The sequence below is a fragment of the Pholcus phalangioides genome, unplaced genomic scaffold (assembly GCF_987345545.1).
Source record: "Pholcus phalangioides strain wild (caught in Gottingen) unplaced genomic scaffold, Ppha-v1.0 ptg000043l_1, whole genome shotgun sequence".
Classification (NCBI taxonomy): Eukaryota; Metazoa; Arthropoda; class Arachnida; order Araneae; family Pholcidae; genus Pholcus; species Pholcus phalangioides.
In genome coordinates this window covers 2,453,425-2,468,429 of record NW_028301629.1, presented here as the reverse complement: position 1 = coordinate 2,468,429, position 15,005 = coordinate 2,453,425, and the positions used below count along the sequence as shown (strand labels likewise).

The window sequence follows — 15,005 nt, the reverse complement described above, 5'->3', positions numbered from 1 at the left end:
ACAGCTAACTTAACGTAATTTCACGCACAATTTAACGTTAGAAACTTTTATGTTTTAACATTTTATATATCTTTGTACTTCAAATAAATAAATAAATAATAACTTTAAAAATCTAATGGTTCTTTTATGTCTGAAGATACTTGCGGCCCTGCGGCTCTTTCGCCGCCGGATATAAACGGTATTCTTCGCTGTATTTCTTCGGATTCTGTGCACGTTACCCATTCTGAATTTTCTGTCTCTTCTGTGGGGGAATCACTGTCGCTTTCACTATCTATTACCCTGATTTTTCCGCCTTCTTACACCTCTTACTTCATCACTGCTTTCCTCCTAACTGATATTCCTTGTAACTGATATATCCTTGATTTCTCAAATCATAAAGTGCAAACACCAAACATGGTCCCCGCTCTGTCCCTTGTGGGATATAAGCAGGCTACCTCGCGGCTGGGCTCTTAAAATCATTAAGTGCAGGCAATACACTATAAAGAAGAAAAACATTCTCGGAATGTAGTTCTTTTTACGAGATATCTCTATTACAGTAAAACCTGTCTTCAACGGAATGGCAAGGGGGTGAGGTACTTTTCCGTTAAACACAGGTTTCCGCTTAATAGAGGTTCAATTGACATAATGAGTAAGATTATGTAACGATCTCGTATGTAATTGAAGTACAGTATAGTAAAAATAAATCACTTGAAAATAAACTAATTAATTTAAATGTACATAAAATAATGTACATTATTTACGCTATAATTACTAAATAATTGGGTTTTTACAGCATCTGTATGAAACTGCACCCCACACTGTGTTTTTCCATCTGAAATGGCTACATTTCCGTTCGTTTTGACTTTCTCTGAAATTTTCAATGAGGAGTGTCAATATCTGTCGTGTCAGGTTCAGTCTGTACATTGTCGTCAATGTTTATGTAATCTGTAATCTTCAGCACCATAACTAGGATTTTTGTCTGGGGGTGGGGGGGCAAGACATGATTTCGCTGACCGGACCAATGTATAAAATTCGATGATTTTTCCACCTCCTAAATTTTGCCGCCCGAGCAATTGCCTTCCTCTTCACCCCCTCCGGTCCTGCTCAGCATTTGCGATCACAGAAATCAACTCGCATACAATTTTTAGGTGTTGTATATCATTTGGAAATCTAACACCATTGCACTGATTTCCCCCGTAGAAAAGCCTGCTATACCGACAAATTTTGTTACACCGGCTAAATCGTTTCTTCTAATGAAAATCGGGGATGCTGCCATTTTTCTGAAAGGCTGTAAACTAGTGTTTTCCAACCAAAGCATATTTGAAATCCAGATGTCCCCCATAATTTTTTCAGGGACTGACACCCCCCCCCCCCCCAACCTGTCCCTACAGGTGAAACTTCATAGTTTCAAGGGTTTTTTTTATTTTATTTCAAAATTAAGAGCTATTAGTTTTTGCTTTGTTTCCTTAAATTTTAAAACCAGGGGTCTTTCCGCCCCCCCCCCCATTTCTGTCCAGTTTTACTTAGTGAAAAGCACAGTGGTTCTTTTTCTCTCTTAATCAGGGTTCCTGGAGGTACTTCCCTCATTATTGGGAGGAGGGTTATTCCTGGGGAGGGTCTGTGAGCTTGGGATGAGAAAACAATTGATTTATTGCTTTTGCATTGTTATACACAGAATATTGTTTTTCAAAGAAATTCGTGGCCTTTATTTTTCTTCCCCCCCCCCCTTCCATAACGGACACTGCTCCTCACAGACACCTTTCGTCGACGGGCACTGCTGGAGCCCGTTGAACTGGGTTACAATGTATTTCGCTATATGTTTACGGACATTTTTACGTTAGCGGACAAAAAAGTCGGTCACGTGGGAGTCCGTCATTGAGAGGTTCTATTGTCTTTGACCCAGACCGAATGGCGTGGTGGTAAAATACTCGTCTACTATCGTAAAGGTTGCCATCACGGTTCCAGGTTCAAACCCAAAGGAGGCTGTAGATAACATATTTCCCCTAACGAATTTGAGGCTATACTACTGATAGGTAGCGCCTTCATTTCCAACCCATCTCATTAATGGCAGAAAATTGCAATATAGCGATGTGGCCAAAGTTGGTGTTTGATGAAAAACTCTTTGATTTTTGCTACATTTTTTTTGATATTTCCAAATTTGTGATACAGAAAAAAGAGCATAATGGACAAAACAAAAATATTTTTACATAAATGAAACAAGTTTTTTTTGCATTCCTTTTGTGAACATTAATTATTTTGTGATTTCCCTCCACCGTCGCTAATTGCGTACTGATTACGTATTCATAAGTTTAAAACTTCGTTTGCACCGTTCATAATCGGAAATTATTCCTTTTGTGGCGACGCGGAAGTCATTAGGAGAGGTGTAATTTCCTCATTATTCAAATTTGAGAGCTGTTAACGAAATTTCCTAATTACCTGTAGTAAGATCAAGTGGAATCTCATTACCGCTTTTCCAATCGTGCAAAGTAGTCAATTTTAGCGTCATTTCAAGTCGTTGTATGAGATTCCACTGCGCTCTGTATGAATAAGATTATCGTGCAACGTTTTTTTTTTTGCCTGTTCCGTTCGTGATTGTTCTTTGATTTTGTTTTTTCATTCAGCCTCTTTCTTATGAAAACTTGTAGAACACGAATTAAGATTTCCATACAATTTTGACGGATTAAAGCAACGAGGGGCTCTGGATTCAAGCCCTCGAGTCTAACACAGGGGCCCCCAATTTATTTGAAAACTTTCATTAATTCTGAATTTTTTTCGAATCCAAATTTTTTTTTTAATTTTTCCATTATTTTTTAATTTTTTTCTATTATTTTTGAATATTTTCGCATTATTTTTGAAATTTTTCCATTATTTTTGAATTTTTTTCCCATTCTTTTTGAATTTTTTTGCATTTTTTTGCATTATTTTTGAATTTTTTTCCATTATTTTTGAATTTTTTTCCCATTCTTTTTGAATTTTTTTTCCATTTTTTTGAATTTTTTTCCCATTCTTTTTGAATTTTTTTCCCATTCTTTTTGAATTTTTTCCCATACTTTTTGAATTTTTCTCCATTATTTTTGAATTTTTTCCCCATTATTTTTGAATTTTTTTCCCATTACCTTTAAATTTTTTCCCCATTACTTTTTAAATTTTTTTCCCATTACTTTTTAAATTTTTTTCCCATTATTTTCTGATTTTTTTTCCATTGTTTCTCAATTTTTTCCCAATATTTTCACAATATTGTGTCTGAACTTTATCGCAGTGAATTATATTTTATTTCTAGTTGATTAATAAGCATTGTTGTTAATTAGCGTTAATTCCCAGCAGAAAGACGAGGTCTAAAGAACCACCGCTATTTATTCGGAAAAATACCGTAATATATCTTATGAATGAAAAGAAAACACCATAAGAGTGATCAGGCGATTCCTGTCTGACGTGTTAGCTCAGAAAATATTAATCGATCAATGTTTTCACGAAGCCTTGTTTGCTCTAACAATGCTGCTGCTGAAGCGTCAATTAGGTGCGGTGTAATTGAGTAACTACCTTAAATTTATTCGGTAGTAATCCCTTTGCGCGAATTTCATTTGTATCCAAGTCACTGATTCACCGGAGAGTTTTCTTTACTTCTTCTTTGTCTGACTTCACTCAACTGGGTTGGATTGAGCGGTCCCGTGAGAGCTTCCGTTGCCCTAAATCGCAACGAGATACTCAGGAAAAATAATTTTCCTTGCTTTTGATGGACGAGGATCCAAATTCTTTTCTGCTCTCGAGCAGAAAGTTTTTAGCAAATTGTCCTTGAAGACAAGAGAAAAGGAGAAACACGTTACCATTCCCATTACTGATGAAAGTAGGACACAAAACAAACCTACAATATTTGTCTTAACAGTACCATCATGTTCATGTTTAATGATCTTAGAATTAAGAAAAAAATCTCCGATACATGCAATTAATATATGGCTCCCTGTTTGGCCAGCAATGTCTAAAATGTTGAAAACCCCCTGCTTCAGACAAGGTTGATAGATTTTTTTGCTTATCCCACGTGTATAAGAGATTCATTTTCAAATAACAGAACTACGATAAAACCTCCCTCAAAAAACACTGTCTTTAGCGGACACCTCCCGATAACGGATGCTTTTTTTTTACTTACGTCGATCGGCCACACTGTATTTTGCCACCCATTAACAGACGCACTTCGTTAGGTGCATTCTAATTAGGTGTCTAGGACAAAACTCATTTGCGTCCGTTATCCAGAGGTTCAATTGTGTATGTCACAGAAACGGGACAAGAGCGTAAGCAGGATCTACTTTCGGGGTTGGGGAACGCACGAGCTAATTCATCGTTTTGGGGGAGCATAGATCTCTCCGAAGAAATTTTGAGTTTATAACCTTTGAGAAGAAAGCATTTCAAATTCAGATAAACTCATTAAAACAGCATTTAAAATTGTTGTTGTTTTTCAGTTCCCTAATTTCTTCACCAGTCCGCTTGAGTGTCTCTTAAGGAGGGGTAAAAGTATTTTACAAGATGTTTAGGTGGGGCATGGCGAAAAAAAGGAATCACTGATCTAGACTAGCATAAGGGAGGTTCAATGGGGGGGTGTGTCAAATGGAGAAATCCCGACGAACCGAAACCGCTGAAGCTATAAATATGAAATTTGGTCAGTATTTCTGCAATGTAGAGATAATGTAGACTCACTGAGAAGGAATTTTTCAAAATACAACTTCCAAATGGGGGGGGGGCGGAGTTAAAAAGTCACACGGAGCAATCATCACTGAGCTGAAATCATTTTCAGATTAAAAAATCTATGCGAGCGAAGCCACGGGTAACAGATAGTATCTTCATTAACGTCAAAATAATTCCTAGTTAATTATCTACACAGACGGAAAAATGAGTTATTAATCTATGAAATGAAGTAGAAAAATGTTAGAGACTGAATCTTTATTATAAAAAAGCTTTGGGAAATCATGAATTTCACGTCAGCCCTTTAGAAATTTAGGATTATATTTTCCCCTTTTTTAACATAATCCTGTTTTCCATTTTCTTCTCAAGACACTCGCTGAATTAATATTTTACATTAGAGAACAAAAAAAATCTCATTTAGAAATGCATCAGGTTACTTTTTCATGATTTTTTGTTTTTTTGGCTTCAATGAAGCAAAGAGTAATTTGATGCATGAGCAATATCCATGAGTATGTAAATATTCAGAACTATTTTAGAGTCCTTTCGTGCAGGCGGATAATTACAAAGGATTCCGAATATGAATAATGTGTTATTTGTATCTCCTTCAACACTAGAACAAGGAAAGTGATCATTTTTACCGCAAAGCTTACTTTGACATGCGTGTGCGCCCAAACGGTTTACCCCAGGCTGTTGAAATTTCATGAATTTTCTCATCTTCTTAAAGCTCTCCCATTCATGAAATATGAATGTTCTAGGTTTGTTAGTTTAGTTGTAAAATGAAGTTCTTTCTAGAATGACAGTAGCGGTCGTTTTGGCCGGTAGAGAGATATTTAACTGATATGACTACTGCTAAACCATACATGCACCTCATCCAAATTCCTCTGCGGAACTTCGAACGAATTGATACTTGGAATGTGCGTGTAAATGCTATGAACCTAATGTGTAGTTTGTAATTGTGTAATGCTTGTTATGTGAGCTGTGTGCTGCCATCTGCCATAAATTTTTCAAACCATGAGTGAAGTGCAATAATTGAATTATTGTACCGTTGTAGGTACGTTGTCGCTCTCTTGCTGAGATGACTGGAAAGCATGCGGAAACGGACAGTCTTCTTATGCGAACATTAATAATGAGGGAGAGGACAGATGTTCTATCATGTGTACATCTCCAGTGCCCATTTTGTACCATTCATAGGTGCACTTTTGAGAAACCTCGTCGTCATACCTTATTAACTTCATTTAGCGTTTCTGTGAATCTTCGTGCTTTTGGTGCATTGCATTTACTGGTGAAATGTCGCACGACGAAAAGAATCTTCATTTTTAATGACTTTACCCATGAACAGGGTCTCCAGTCCGGGGGCCGAGAAGATTGTTGTTATTTTTTGCTTCTTCACACAATAGATTCCCTATAAAGGGGGGGGGGGGGCCGGGGCCCCACTGTAGCCTAGGAGCCTTGCTGGATGATGTCGGGAGCCATTCATTTGTGACACAACATATCATTTATTTTATTTCTTTACAACAACCCCCCATAAGAAATGCAATGCACTTAGTATGGAAAAGTAATAATAAATGGGAAAATATAATAATAATAATAGTTAATAAGAAAATCACATCACATACGGAGCCAGGTCGAAATCTTCAATAGCGGAAGCAAATTTTTGGGTAAATGGCTCATACAAGTTCTTATGGCAGACTGTTCCATATGCATCCGTAGAAAAAGCAAATCATGCTTTCGATTACCCAAAAATATAATTCTGCAGTTGACAAGCAGATAAATTCAAGTTCTTGAGTACCACGCACACACAAAATTGAAACCGCGGAAACAGAAAAAATTTCTGTCGGAGATAATGAGATTTTATTACTGTACTAATCAGTGTCGTAGTATTTTTCAACAAAAAAGAAATGCTGACATTTTACTTCAGTCTAAATGTGTTATTACGCCATATACACCATTTCATTCAACTTCACAACAGGGGAATATACAGGCAAAAACCAGCTAATTATTTTGCTGCGTATAGTAAAACATTCACGCGGTTTGCAACGGAGGGGGTCGTTATAACGAGCGTCGACTGTAATAAAGTTAAAAATTTCAAATTCAAAAATTATAAAAAAAATTTCAATGAGTCTGCAAGTATTTTTGCAATTACTTTATTTCAATAATATTCAAAAATTAATTTTAACAAATTACAAAATTGTTTATTTCAATAAATCTCAGGTTATATCTAAAGTGAGTATAAAATTATTTCTATTAATGATCATGAAATGATCAGAGGCGCTGGAAGTATTTTTAAACCTGTGGGCACTAGCTACAAAATACTAAGGGTGCTCGAGCACCCTCTGCATCTCCGGCTCCGACACCCCCCTTCCCTCCCCCCCCGCCCCGATATACGTGAATACATTGATTTCGTCAGTCGAATTGCGAGCCCACTTTGTATTTGCAATTTGTGTATAATAAGCACAACTGACGGTTTGCTATCGTTTGACTAGAAACGGATCCCGATCTTTATTCCAAACGTAACAATTTAAATTTGCGATGTTTGGAAACAATTTAGTTATTTCTGATGTCTGAATGACACGCTTTCTTTCTGGTATTTACTAATTAAAATGTCCATCATAAACCTGTTCTTATTTCTATGGTCATCTAGGACAGAATTCCGATGATACGTAGGTTATACGAGGTATATCCTGAAACGGTAAAAATGTTTTCTTTTAAACGCTATTTGTGGAGAACAACTGCAACATCTATAAAGTTGAACAGCGCGTTAGCATATCAGTAGCCTGAATGCCCCTTGCAATTATTTTCATCATATTGCGATTATGAACGCATTTTCTTTTCAAATAATATAACTGGCAAAGTGCGGTGCGAATACAAACCGGTCTATGTAATTCGAAAAAGTTTTTTTATTATTATTTTTTTCCAACGTAAGTAGACTATTACTACGATGTTCACGTAACGCGAAAGTTCGCAGCATCTGCTGTCCTCACTTCAAAATATTGAAAATAGATGACAGCACAAACGTGACGAAACAAGCGTAATTACATAGGCTGCCCCAATGTTTTAGAACAGCTATTTCTGCACCCGTTCACTTTAAAAACATATTTTCAATTACAAAAACTTTTAAAATGACGTGCACACTTCAATCTCAAAATTCGTTTGAAGGGTCACATACGCATAGAAAAACCAAAATAATAATTAACTTTTCATAGGGTTCCTGTGTATTACAACTTATGTACATCATTGTACTTAATTAAATGTAAATCACACTCTTATCTCATAATCATATTTCCATTGCCATATTATCGAGATATTAATTATATAAAGTCACAATTTTTTGGCAACTTATCGCTGTATTGGCAAATTTTCACTCATAGTTCAAACGGCAACTGTACATTCGTATTAACCACAACACATGTACAATATTTTTATCAGATGAAACATTTGCAAATGATGGCAAATATGTGGTTCCAGCTAAGACTTTTGGAAGGTACTGACCTCTCATTATTCAAACTCTGTCTTCAGCAACAGTAATGTGCTCACAACCAAATCGAAAGCAATGAAAAAGTCAGATAGTTAATTAATGCCCCAATGACTAAGAGTCTAACTATAAATGACTAATAATGGCTCGGGAAATAATGTTTTCAAAACAGTATGGAAATTCATTCTATTTACCAAAATTGCGTCGTCAATTCAAAAATTAACCAGATATAGCGTAAGTTTCGAGACATACTCGCTATAAAACTATGAGATAAACACACGAGTCTCAGACCACGTGCTAACTATGACTGCCCCACAAAAACGACAGAAGTTTTGAATACATGACTCTCACCTCTCTGTTATCCCAATCAACGGAGCTGAGCTTGGACCAATCGTTGCTGTTGACAAACTTCCTTTAATCACTTTTACTGAGTGTTTTCGAATTCCACAACGACCGGCAAAACGGTGAGGTTATTCCCTTTCCTGTTTTTGAATCCCACCTGGTCCGACACCAACACTGTAAACATTTTCACTGACAACACTCGTCCACACACGAAAAAAACTTTCTTCAGACAATTACATCTACTCACACAGCTCCTGTTCTTTCTGTCTCTTCACATAAAAGTTAAGATCCAGTCTGGTATCCACCACTGACGGTGTTGACGCTCGGCTTACGGACTACTACAGCTATTCCGAGGACTCTCCCGGAACACAGATCCACTCCTGGACTTTTTTCTTTTTCCAGCGGGTCCCTCAAGAGCTTTGTGTCAGTTAAGGGTTTTCAGTGATATGTAACGCCACCTGGAGACTACTCCGAGCGATCCAACGTGGATATCGATCTTTCCACAGTCAGGAAAAAAGTGTACAGGAGAGGAAAAATAGAACAGGAAACCGAACACCATTACCGCTGTAGACGGGATGACCGGGAAAATGACGGAAATGAGAAAAAAATGAATTTTTATTAACTTCCCCTTCAATTTTGATGACCTACGCATCGCTCTTAAACCAGATGGATGTCCCCTCCGCTATTTCTGGAAACGATTATTTTTCTATTTCCTTTTTAACCTGAAGAAAAGGAAATTTCACTCTGAAACACGTAACACAACACGTATTTTGTATGTACTCTAATGCCTTTTCATTCTTCGTTGGTCGAATTTCCTAGTCCATTACCAGTGAAAGAAAACGCATTCCAACGCAATCAGGTCCCGACTTTCACATTAAAAGAAACAATCAACGTCTTCCCCCTTCACCACCAATACAATCTATTCTTACGCTTTCTCCAAGCTAGAAACATTTAGTTCTTACACCAAATACAATTTATATGTCATTAATAGATTTCATCAAACCAATGACTTTGATCAAGGATCTTTAAAGATTTGACTCTAAAGATTCTTAAAACATTAAGAATCTCAAGAGTCAATTTTTTCAATTTAGGAAAAGAATTCTGTATTATTTTGGTCATGTTGAGTTTTGACCAACAATGAGTGTCGTTTGAACCTTTTTTTTTTTGACCGCTCCTCAAATTCATTCATGACTAGAGCCCGGAAGTTCAGGCAAAATGTCAGAAATGCCTTTTTTTGCCTATTTTCAAATTTTTCCGGTAAAAATGACTTTTTTTTTTTGAAATTTTCGTACCGTAAATGTGTGCCAGAGGTAAAAGTGATAATGTTTTCAGCATTTTTCTAGTAGCGAGCACAGCCTGTATCCATCGCCAAAACAAGACCACACTTGCTGGCAAATTTGACATACGAATGCATCTTTCAACGCAATTTGTACAGGGTATTTGATTGGAACGTTGATGAAGCGCTCACGAGCACGAAATTGGACACGAGTCACTATCGAGCACTCTGGGTGCTTCGGAGTGCAGCATGGTGCTCGCGAGCAACGCATTGAAGATGCCTGCCCTAGAGTGGCCAATACATTACAAAGTTAACGAATATCTCAATCATTCAGTGTACCCGAGCTGAACGGGAAACTGCATGGACGGCGGACCTAACTCAGACCAAATCTCGCAATTGCGGACACTACCACCAGATGGCGACTTATCATAGGCCTATTTTAGCATAGTTTTAAGTTTGTGAGTGAATTTCAGGGGTCATAATCTGGATATTTTGGACATTGAAAACTTGAAAAGAATCGCTCTTTTTAAAATTTCCCAACGCTCAATATTAATTATAATTAGGAAGCCCCCCCCCCACCCCCATGTAGAAGCAAGTTGTTTTGGTTTTATTTTTTGCATCATAAATGCACTGCAAACAACCGCGACACAATTCATTAAACATACACATTTATTATTCGAATAAGTTGACAAGAATTCCTCGTCAGGGGTGTGTGACAGATGCGGTCACGGAGGTCCCCCACGATTGAAGGAGTCGCACATACATGGAAATATTAAAATATATATATTTTTTTTCTTTTTAAAAAAATAGAACAAGGTAGCCATGTTTCAACTATAGAAATGATAATGATTATTCAAAATGAATATCAAATATGACAAATAAACGAGAATCATTCGCAAGTCGAGAAAGCCCCACAGAACATTATCCCTACTGATTCTGGTAATGGCAGCCCTGGAATTGGCCTAATCCTGAGGGTCTAGTAACATTTTATTTTGGACTTGAAATCAATTTTCAGCATGGGCAAATGAATGGAGTATGACGTTTTGCGTAGATAAGTGCATGGTCGCTCATTTTGGCTTGAACAATCCACGGTTCTCTTACGAGTTGAATGGTGTCGCTATCACGGATTCAACTAGGGTCACCGATTTGGGAGTTCTCATTGACGAGCGACTTAGGTTTTCTGAACATTGCTCAGCGGTGGTCAAAAAATCGAATAGAATGCTTGGTCTCATTTTCAAAAAGGTCTCTTCGCGTTCTCCTAAAATCATGCTTACACTTTTTCGAGGCTTAGTTCGTCCTGGACTGGAGTATGCTGTAAGGTTTTGGAGACCATACCTACAGAGGGACATTGACTTGGTTGAAGGGGTGCAGAGAAGAGCTACGCGTGTCCTTATTGGCACACAGGGCTTGAATTATGAAGAGAGACTTCATTTTTTGAATATGTTTACACTGGATGAGCGCAGGTGTCGAGGAGATATGATCGAAGTGTTCAAAATTTTCAATGGGATGGATAGTATGGACCATGAACTTTTAGTACACCGCCAATCGACTGCTTTTACAAGGAGACACCAGTATCGATTGGTGAGGGGCAATGCAAGGCTATGGTGTCGCAGGGAATTTTTCTCTAATAGGGTTGTCAATAAATGGAATAGCTTACCCCCGGAGGTAGTAAATTGTAACACAATTGACACGTTTAAAAAGAAATACGATAAACATGTTGGGGTAAATCGAGAAGCTCTATCCATACTTAGAATAAGACAACCATAAGTATTCTTTATGGGCATTGTATAATATTTTATCATGTGTATATATTGTTTATAATTTGTGTTAATTGCATTTTTAATTGGGTAGCTGTATTTTTGAAATATGTGACATCCATATTTTTATGGGCATGTTTTTATCAGCCACCTCGTTGGGCATTTTGTCTGTTGTGGCGTTGTATTTGTATTTGTATTCGTATAATTTAACTTGGATAATAATGCAGTTATTATACACTGTAATTAAAACAATAGACGGATTAAGCGCAACCAATTTTTCCGTTTGTTTTTGGACCCTTAATACCACAGTTTTTAGTTATTTGTAGTTATTTTTTCATCCCTCCTGGAATTATAAATGCCTTCATTTAGTGCCAATTTTAGGTGTTTTTAGTGCCTTTTTGTCTGCCTATTTCGACCATATTTAGTGCCTAAACTTCCGGGCTCTATGCACAATTGTTTTATACATGATATCTGGTCACTTAAATATTAACACATTTGAGAAGTTTCAAAAAATTGGATATTAATTCAGCATGTTTTTCTTTGTAATCAATCAATGCAAATTTACAATTACAAAACTGTTTTATTAATATAAATTAATTAACTTAATTCAATTAAAATAATGAGTGATTATGATATTGTGAAACCTAATGTATCATGTGACACAAAAATTGAACAAAAAAGTTCAATTTTTTTTCTATTTAAAATATATATATATGTTTGATATTTATCATAAACAAATTCCAGATCGGAAATCAGGATAAAATTTTCAAAAGTTTCATTTTTTTGAAAGCCATAAAAAATTATATTTATTTGTAAACAAATTCAAAAACAACACTATATGGCACTCATTGAACCTTTCAATTTCCAAAAATGTTAATTTCATAGAAAAATTTCAATAAAAACTAATTGAAAAACAAAATTTAATCTAAGCGTTGCGCAAATGCAACAAGCTGTCAAAAATTGGTTAAGAAAAGAAATCAGGGAATGGACATGAAAAGGCTGACGCCGTATCGAGAAAAACTCGATATAACACACGAAATAACATGAATAGCGAATAATTAGTGTTTATTACGATCTGCTTCATATAAAACTGACATTTCAACGTGAGCAACCTTTGTAACTTTGGCTACATCCAAATGGTACGGTAAAAACGTACTACTTTTTGGCGCTGGGGTGTTACGTTGTACCAAAACTGGGAAAAAAATGTATAATTGAAGCATGCGTGCTATACTTGAGGGTTCGGTTCGCATACTAGCCGGCGATTTCACCAGGCCATAGCACTACATACGCAAGACCACCTTCAATGGAGTTCTAGCATTTGCCCCTAGGTTGCAGCAGTGCTGTTTTCCTGTTCACCCTGTTGTTGTTGTCAAACTTTCGTTTGTTCGAGGGGAATCTAGTACATGTTTTTTGACATATTGAGGTTTATAAATTCCTAAATTTTTCTCCCGGACTTTCTTCTACTGACATACATGCATTTTCACACAACACACATTTATAATCTCGTCTTACTCTTCATACAGGTTCCCAAAGGAGCCCATTTTGAGGGCAACAGATGTCTGAAAACACAGATAGGCCCTTTCTTCATTTCACTTAGTATACGTTTTAACTTAGGTAACTACCAAACAAAATCCACGATCGGTATAACGGTCCCCTTTGTCCCTTCGAAAATGGACGTTATATTGCGAGGATCGTTATATCAGAGAAACAAAACATATATGATGATATATGATTCGAAGAAATCTGAACTTATTCCAACGGTCGTTGTAATAGACTAGTCACCATATCGTGGGGGTCGTTATAACGAGCGTTGACTGTATCATTCTGTTTAAGGTATCCAACTACGTTGGAAACGTTATTTTGGAATAAAATATGCATTATTATTATTATTATTATTTATTTTTCTCTAAAGCACTGTTCGTTTGGTTCATATAGTGCTAAGAATTGAAGTTACGTCCATTTTTTGTTGCGTTTTTGCATACAGGAGAGAAATGCGTGAATAAAAACTTTAAATTCGTTTCACGAAGAATGATATTTTTGACATTTCACTTGAATTTGTAACACGATTTCTTTTCATTGTATGATTACAGAATTTTAATATGACATCTTGCTATATATTGTTGAGGTTAGGAACTAAAATACTACATGCATTTGTCTAATTACAGCGCTTTATACACGATATGTCGAATGAAATTGCAAAAAATTCGCATTTGCATTTACAGATTTGAGTGTAGCTGCTTATGAGCATACCATACAATCCTTTAACATTTAGTTCATAATCTGTACCATGAACTGCGAAAATGACAAAACGCTCCATTCATAGAATATTACAAGTCGACATAAAAGATTTTCGAATATCAAAATTTGACATAAGAATTACTTTTTAATAGAAAATGACATAGGTGGGTCTGAAAATTATTATTATTTTTCACCATTTTGGGGCACTTTCTATCATAAAAATGTTGTAAATATGCACTCCCCAGTACCAGAAAGTGACGAAGAAAAGTGACAAGAACGTTACTCAGGTATCTTAAGAGCATATAAAAATGCTTTTGTTAAACAAACAAGATCTTCTGGTAAAATGCATACATCAAAAATTAGTACTGGTAACTCAAAAAACGGGTTAATTTGCCCCAAAAAAAAAGTGAGATAAATTTAGCGTCTCCAAAGTCATTGAAAAGACAACTTGTTTCTGTGAATATTGTATAACCATAAATTGAAAGTTGTGTTTTGAATTTGTAAAAGATTATACACACAAAGATTATACTTTGGTACCTTATCTATGTAAGCTTTTTAATAAGAAAACATTTCTTTATTGTTTTGGATAAAGTACTAGTGCAAATGAAATGTAATTTTGTACAGATAAATGCGAGGGTAATTTTCCTTCGAAATCACTGGGTTCCATTTTATAGTGTTTTAATTAAGAATTTTGGATGTTGGGCAAAGCTAACTTTACTCATCGGCTACTTTGGCACAAAATTAATAAATTAATAAATTTCATAAAAAAAATATTATAGAAAGTGGACTTGTTATACGTCACTCTTTTACAGAAAGGTTTGAACTATCTAAAAACTACTTTAAATCTCCGTATTTATTTTGTTATTTTCTAGCGTAAGCTTAAAAAAAAAAAGCTTAATAAAAGTGGGCCAAAGTAAAACACGTGTTTACGATACTCAACTTCACCCCACGGGTCTGCTAACATCGATTGCGGGAGAGTCTCGGTCACTTCCGTAATTTCTGTGCCCAGTTCCTTGGTTGTGGCATAAAACTTGTCTTTGACATATTCCCGCAAGAACAATACCTTTTCTACAATGTGAAAGAGCGCGGTCTTGCTGCCAAAAAATAAATTTGTAAAGTGACAAAATCTGGACCACAACCATATGAACCTCTTTTTTATGGTAACAAGTATGACGAAAAAATGTCATATATACAAACAACGCACTGTGTAACATTTTATTGGTTATGTATTTTTTCTATTTCACCAAACACCAACTCTGGCCATATC

The 15,005-nt window shown here is 36.0% G+C and overlaps 1 protein-coding gene across 2 annotated transcripts in view; it reads right to left on the bottom strand.

The window, feature by feature from the left end:
• Positions 1 to 8,840, bottom strand: part of LOC149063786 (uncharacterized) — a 471,413-nt gene extending 462,573 nt beyond the window's left edge. For both annotated transcript variants that reach the window (XM_089255609.1, XM_089255608.1), the window contains exon 1: positions 8,477 to 8,840. The gene's annotated coding sequence lies outside the window, so the exon portion shown is untranslated. The remainder of the gene's footprint in view (positions 1 to 8,476) is intronic.
• Between the last annotated feature and the right edge of the window lie 6,165 nt (positions 8,841 to 15,005).